Source organism: Gorilla gorilla, chromosome X (genome assembly GCF_029281585.2).
Source record: "Gorilla gorilla gorilla isolate KB3781 chromosome X, NHGRI_mGorGor1-v2.1_pri, whole genome shotgun sequence".
NCBI classification, from domain to species: domain Eukaryota; kingdom Metazoa; phylum Chordata; class Mammalia; order Primates; family Hominidae; genus Gorilla; species Gorilla gorilla.
The window spans coordinates 125,300,811-125,308,763 of NC_073247.2; the positions used below are offsets into that span (position 1 = coordinate 125,300,811).

The window sequence follows — 7,953 nt, forward strand, 5'->3', positions numbered from 1 at the left end:
CTTGTGTCTCACTACTGAACTTCTGACCATGAGAACTACTGAGTACCTGGCTGCCCATATTGACATTGTTTTGCACATGCATTCATGAGTATGAGAGTAGGTCATTCCATCCATGTCAAAAAGCTAAGTGTATCAGGTGCAGTATTAATTGACTATCAGGTATATTGACCCAACTCTCATTATTAGGAGTCTTTCATCACCTATGGGCCTTTTTCTCCCCACAAAACATATTTATTTTTGGTTGTGAGGATAGTAAAGAGGTAAATGGTATGAAGAGTCATTGTTGTTTCTTCTCATGAAAACATTAAATAGAATCATGAACTATCAGAAAAAGTTCATCAAACCTTGCTCTACTGCCTTTCTCTATGAAGATAATGCAACCCCTAGATGAGGACTTGTCAGTGGTGAAAACCAGAGTTGCCAAGTATCCATTGGAAATTTCACGGTAAAGAGCATAAACATGATGATTTTCTTTCCTTTTATGAAATTCAAATAAAGCCTTAAAAATGTATTCTCTCTCTTTCTATTTCAGTGAGCTAATACTCTGCTTGAGATTCATTAAGTCAAAGGCTGACATTTCCTCTGACCACAGACTCGACTTCAGTCTGCAGATATTATCCTGCAATTCAGCACACATTGCTATCTGCTCATCGTGGAGGAAAAGCAAATTGCAGATATTTTACTCTGCCAAATCATTATGTGCTTAGGATATTCAAGGTTAGAAAAAGCTAAGTGACATGTACTTTTAGATACTTGGCATTGTAATTACAATGTAGTGCAAATCAACAAGTATTTATTGGGTACTTATGTGTCTAGCATTGTAATCATGGCTTTTCCTTACACAACACTTGACATAGCCAGATGGATACAAGAGATTTTCTGGGCAGAATTTCTTCTGAAATGTTCCCTCCACTGGCCCATTATTTTACTATTGGAGGCTTTTTTTTTGGATCTAAAAAAATGTTGGTTTTCAGATTGAGGGTAATCAAGATACCCTGGTTATGGCAATTAGAGCAAGCATTGTAGTTGTCATTGGCAGGAAACAAGAGTCAGAATTGGAATTGAGATGAATATCAGGAGTGAGAGAAAGTTGTAGTTTGAGAGAGAAGATGTGTATTAAATGAGAAGGGAGAGAAGGTAGAGATCATCTCTGACTAACCTTCTCTACTTCTTAGTTTTGCCAATAATCTGTCTTTCATGTGGAACAGGGAAGCTCTACATACCTAAATTAGTATGATGTTGTGTTAATGAGTGTAAACTTACAAAAAGAAGCAGAGCCAGTTATGTCCAAGTTGAAGCAAAAAAGTACATTTCACTGTTAAAGACTTCTTTGATTATCCAAGCCACTGCTTTTTTTCTTTTAAAATGGATAATGTTGAAAAGTTCAGAATCTAGCAAATTCTTGAAATGTCACTTTGGGTAACATGTGCCAAATAATTCAGAGGTACAATTAACACAATATCTATATCACAATGATTGAATGTTCTCAACTAGTTTGTCCCTTTTGCTTCTCTCTCCTTCTGGCAAGTCTTTTATAAGTTGGAACACTGAAATTGCATGCAGATTTTAAAGACATTGATGTATAATTCAATAGCAACTCATATTGTTTTTAAACATCAAGATTTCACTACTGATTTTCTTCAGAGAGATTTCATTTCCACATTTGTCATTCATAGAGAAGACACAAGGCGACCTCTTTTGAGGTGATTTTCATGAGCAAATGATAGAAAACATGAAGGAAAAATATTATTTCTTGTGTTTTATTTGTAATACCCTATGTATCTGCCTGCACTCTAACAGTTGAGGACACAAGAAAGGAAGTTTGATGAGAAAGATGTAAAATATCAAGATGATTTTTCATCATAATATGTAGTCAGAATCTTGAGAATTGGGAGGAAAGGTAGAGAAGGCCAGCAAGACAGCGTGTTCATGAGTATGAAGGTGGGCTCAGAGTGAACCAGGTATTCAAGTATTTTATAATACCACGCCACCACCTTCTCGGATGATGTTATACGGATAGTGAGAGATTCATTACTATTTCTGAGTTGGAAAGTAGACCAGCAATCCTGTAGTATAACATTTCATTTCAAATCATTCAAAGTGGCTTGAAATTATACACTGGCTGATTTTAAAAGGTGGGTTAGAATCATAACTTATTTGTTTTAAAGAAAACTATGTCATCTGCTTGCATAATGATTTTTCACTTAATGTTTTATTCAGTCTTTCTATATAATTGAGCCTAATTGTTCTCTAATACTGAAAGGACTCAGCTTTATATGCAGCCATCCCTATTTTTGATATTCCTATGAAGGTGCTTTTGAATAATAATGAATACGCCTTTTAGATTTGTTGTAAGTGTTTTATATTCCAGGACTGCTATTTATACTTATTTGTATTCTTGGTTTATAACATGTAGTACTCAGGAGAATAAACCCTTGGGAATGCTGTGCAATAAGGATTCTAAGAGACATTTATGTCCTATTTATTTTTATAGTTTCTGTAAGAAAGTGCTTATTGGGCAGAAACAACCAGGATAGCTTACAAATATGAATGCCTGGAAAGATCCCCAGGGTCTTCATTATTTATGTTGTTTGATAAGCACATTCTAATTGTTGATAGGTTAAGGCCAGTGTTCTTAGACTGATGTTCTCAAGGTTTTGTTTCTTCTACCTTAAGAGTTAAAACATTCAAGAGAATTAATAGCATGTATTGAGCAATTACTACACCAGAGATACAAAGGATGGGTAATTAGAGAGCAAGAAGAAGTATTTGAATTTGGAATAAACAGTACAAATAAGAGAGACAGAGTGCAGGATATGTTGTATATCAGTGTTTGCTTGAAATGGAGGAAGACTTTCCTGCAGGATGAAAAATGGAGAATGGCTAGAAAGGTTAGAGTTAGATTGTAAAAAAGCCTGAATGTTAAACTGCCTTATAGGCAGTGGGGAGACATGGAGTACCATCAGTAATTCACTTATTTTCAGAGTAGAAGCATTTTGGCATTCTGTTATCTATTACTTAATATAGAATGCAGACATTTATTTGGAAATGCAATAGTCATTTAACTCTTAGCATGAGAACTCATGTGATATACAGTATTACATTTTCCCTATATTAAATACTATACAAAGAATAAAATCGATTTATATTTCAACTCTCTTTTTACTTGGAGATGGGGGTGAATGTTGTTGATCTTCATCTTTAGGCAGTGATACTGATCATTATCATTACCTTTATTAAATTCCAACAAAGTGCAAAGTGTAAAACATACAACTTGGCAAGGGAGTCCTTCTCATGGTTGAATAATTGGAGATATTTCAAGGTGAATTATCAAACTATTAACCTCTTTGGATTTTTCTTTTGGTCAGAATCATTAAAGGGACTGGTATTTGGGTGAGATTTGAACTCTGTGAGGTCAGAAACTATGACATACTTACTCTAATATTGACAATATCCAGCACGTAATTATATGCCTGGCACATATTTAAGAGACTAAAAGGAACTTATTGAGTGAATGAGTGAATGAATGATATTCTGGACTTCTGTGATTTTTCCTAATGTGATTTCACCCCCCTTTCACTTAAGTCACCTATTGGCACTTGTACATTGTTATCACTAAAATTTATCCACTCTTAAGACATGGTAATTAATGCAACACATGATCATGAATGGATCTCAGGCAAGAAGGAGCCATTAGGAGGAAAGTCTTAGCTAGGTGTGGTGGCACACAACTGTAGTCCCAGGTACTGGGGATGCTGAGGTGGGAGGATTGCTTGGGCCTAGAAAGTCAAGGATGCAGTGAGCTGTGATAGTGATATTCAAACAACATCTTTAGATAATAGAATTATATCAATGTTAATTTTGTGACATTGATCATTGTTCTTTGATTATGTAAGAAGGTAACAGAATTTTTGCAGAATCTGGATAAAGGTTACACAATAATTATTTTATAATTTTTGCAATATTTGTGAAAGGCTGAAATTATTTCAAATAAAAATTTTAAAAATTGAAGGAAAAAGATTTTTAAACCTTTTCACCCTCAAGATTATATTATCATTACATTGTAGTACTCATTTCATCCCCCTTGAGTTTCACTCCTACATATACCCTCATCATGATTTTTTTTGTTAGTCTGTTTTTTAAATGTATAGTTCATATGCGATTGCACATATTTATGGGTACAATGTGATGTTTCAACTCATATATAAATATATAATTATCAAATCATGGTAATTGCCATTTACATTACTGTAAACATTGATAGTTTATTTGTAGTGATAACATTCAAATTATTCTCTTCTAGCTCTCTTGAAATGTATGTTATATTGTTATTTGCTGTAGTCACCCTACCGTGTAATAGAACACCAGAATTTATTCTTCCTCTTCTTGAGGTTCAGAAAACAATATCCCAAAATGAAAGCCTCAGTGGCAGCCTCAGAAACAAAAGTTTTTCTCTGACCTTCTCCTGCCCCCCTAAGTTCCATTCTCCTCCCCACCCTAAAACCCTGGAAGTAGGCATAGAAACTAGAATCCCTCTTCTTCAAGGTGAGTCATAGAAACCAGAACCCCTTTTCTCCAAAGCTAGACACAAAATCTAAAAATATTCTATGTAAAAACTGGTTATAAAGAAATGATCTGACCTACCTTGTTCGACTGTAGGTCATGAGACCCCCATGACCCACACCTAGAAGGAAGGAATACAGGCTCAGAGAGACCAAGAAAAGTCTAGACAGACAGGCCTTGCTGGGTTTTCCTACTCAGTCTATTAGCATTAGATCATACCCTTTTCTTCAATCGTACTTCTAGACCATTGTCCATACGTTATTAACCTCAGCTTTATAAAAGTTAATCATTTCCCTTGTATCTTTGAGGTCATCATTCTGAAGCCTCCTGTGTATACATGTTAAATAATTTGTATGCCTTTTCACCTATTAAGCAATCTGCCTCATGTCAGTGATTTTTTTTCAGCAAATCTTGGCCTCTACACTTTTTTTTTTTTTTTTTTTTTGAGATGGAGTTTTGCTCTTGTTGCCAAGGCTGGAGTACAATGGCACCATCGTGGCTCACTGCAACCTCCACCTCCCAGGTTCAAGCGATTCTCCTGCCTCAGCCTCCCGAGTAGCTGGTATTACAGGAATGCGCCACCACCCCTGGCTAATTTTGTATTTTTAGTAGAGAAGGGGTTTCTCCATGTTGGTCAGGCTGGTCTCGAACTCCCGATCTCAGGTGATCCACCTGCCTCGGCCTCCCAAAATGCTGGGATTACAGGTGTGAGTCACTGCACTTGGCCGGCCTCTACACTTTTTAACTGTAACTTTGTACACGTCCCTGCTCCCATCCCCAGATTCTGCTAATCATTATTATACTATTTCTATAAAACCAACTTTTTAAAATTCTGCATGAGTGAGATCACGTGGTATTTGTCTTTCTGTGTCTGGCTTATTGTACTTAGCATAATGTCCTCCAGGTTCATCTGTGTTGTTGCAAGTAACAGGATTTCATTCTGGTTTTTTGTTTGTTTGTTTGTTTTTGAGAAGGAGCCTCACTCTGTCACCCAGGCTGGAGTGTAATGGCGTGATCTCGGCTGACTGCAACCTCTACCTCCCAGGTTCAAGCAATTCTCCTGTCTCAGCCTCCGAAGTAGCTGGGATTACAGGCATCCACCACCATGCCCAGCTAATTTTTTGTATTTTTAGTAGACACAAGGTTTCACCATGTTGGCCAGGCTGGTTTCGAACTCCTGACCTCAAGTGATCCACCCACCTTGGTCTCCCAAAGTGCTAGGATTACAGGTGTGAGCCACTGCGCCCGGCCGATTTCAGTCTGTTTTATGGCTGAATAATATTCCATTGCATATATGTACATTTTCTTTATCCATTCATTTGGAGACAGTAATTTGGGTTGACTCCATATCTTGTGCATTGTGAATAGTGTTACAATAATTATGGGAGTGCAGATATCTCTTTGATATACTGATTTAATTTCCCTTGGATACATACCCAGTAATGAATGGGATTGCTGGATCATATGGTAATTATAGTTTCAATTTTTTGAGGAACCTCCATACTGTTTTTCACAGTGGCTGTACTAATTTACATTTCCACCAACAGTGTTGGTTTTCTTTTGTCCCTATCCTCCCAACACTTGTTATCTTTCATTTTTTTTTTTATAATAGTCATTTTGACTGGGGTAAAATGAAATCAATGTGGTTCCAATTTGCATTTCTGTGATGATTAGTGGTGTTGAACATTTTTTCATATATCTGTTGGCCATTTGTATGTCTTCTTTTGAAAAATGTCAGACTTCTGCTTCTGAGTCAAAGCCATGGTGGTGGCAAATTCAAGCCCTGAGCCCCCGTGGTGTTCTTTGATGTCAGCATTGGCAGTCAGGAAGTTGGCCACATGAAGATCCAGCTCTTTGTAGACATTGTGCCTAACACAGCTGAGAACTTTGGGCAGTTCTGCACTGCAGAATTCAGAAAAGATCGGGTTCCAGTAGGATACAAAGGGAGCACCTTTCACAGGGTCATAAAGGATTTCATGATTCAGGGTGGAGATTTTGTTAATGGAGATGTTACTGGAGTCACCAGCATTTACCAGGGACCATTTGCAGATGAAAATTTTAAAATCAGATACCCAGCTCCAGTCCTGCTTTCCATGGTGAACAGCAGTCCCAGTACAAATCGCTGTCAGTTCTTTATCACCCGCTCTAAGTGCAATGGTCTGGATGGGAAGCATGTAGTGTTTGGAAAAATCATTGATGGACTTCTACTGATGAGAAAGATTGAAAATGTTCCCACAGGCACCAATAATAAGGCCAAGGTACATATGGTGATCTCACGGTGTGGGGAGATGTAGTTCAGACCAAGACTGAATCAGACTTTCACTTCCTCTTGGCAATGTTCTTGAGTAAGATAATCTGGACTGGCCCCTGTGTTTGCTTCCCTGCCTGCTGCTACGCCATTTGATCAACAGACTCTAGAAGTATCAGAGATTCAGGATCCAAGATTGTGTTTAGGTTTTTAACTGTAAATAAAGTTTTTTGTATGTTTAAAAAAATAAATAAAAATGTCTATTTAGACCTTTTGCTCATTTTTAACAGGATTATTTGGTTGCTTGCTATTGAGTTGAGTTACTTACATATTTTATTAGTCTCTTCTCAGATGAATAGTTTGCAAATATTTTCACCCACTCTATAGATTGTCTCTTCACTCCATTGATTATTTCCTTTGCTATGCAGTAGCTTTTAGTTTTATGTAATCTCATTTGTCTATTTTTACTCTTGTTGCCTGTGCCTTTGAGTTCTTATTAAAAAAATCCTTGCCCAGTCCAATTTTATGAAGCATTTATCTGTATTTTCTTTTAGTAATTTTATAGTTTGGGACTTACATATAAGTCTTTAATATATTTTGGGTTGATTTTTGTATATAGTGAGAGATAGGTGTCTTGTTTCCTCCTTCCGCATGTGGATATCCAGTTTTCCCAGCACTATTTATCAAAGAGACTGTCCTTTTTTTCCCATGCATGTTCATGGTGCCTTTGTTGAAAATCAGTTGGCTATACATGCATGGATTTATTTCTGGGTTCTCTATTCTGTTTCATTGGTCTATGTGTCTGCTTTTATGCCAATACCATGTTGTTTTGGTTACAATAGATTTGTAGAATATTTTGAAGTCAGGTAGTATGATGCCTCTCACCATCTTTTGTTCTTTTTGCTCCAGATTGCTTTGGTTATCCAGCGTCTTTTACATTTCAATACCTCATTATGATCTTTGGTCCCTTGCTCTTACAGTATTTTCTAAGTCGATCACAACAGTTTTTAATATCACTGGCTTCCCTAACTAGCCTTTAGAAACAAAGTCTACAGTTTAGAAACTATTAAATGCTTTAATTGATATCCTTGCATGGTCAGACTGAGTCAGACTTTTGGCCTTTACCATTTCCCCCATGTCAT

The 7,953-nt window shown here is 36.7% G+C and overlaps 1 pseudogene; it reads left to right on the top strand.

Annotated features, from left to right (window-relative positions):
- Window positions 1-6,324: 6,324 nt before the first annotated feature.
- LOC101150993 (peptidyl-prolyl cis-trans isomerase H-like) lies at window positions 6,325-6,857 on the top strand (annotated as a pseudogene).
- The last annotated feature ends 1,096 nt before the right edge of the window (window positions 6,858-7,953 follow it).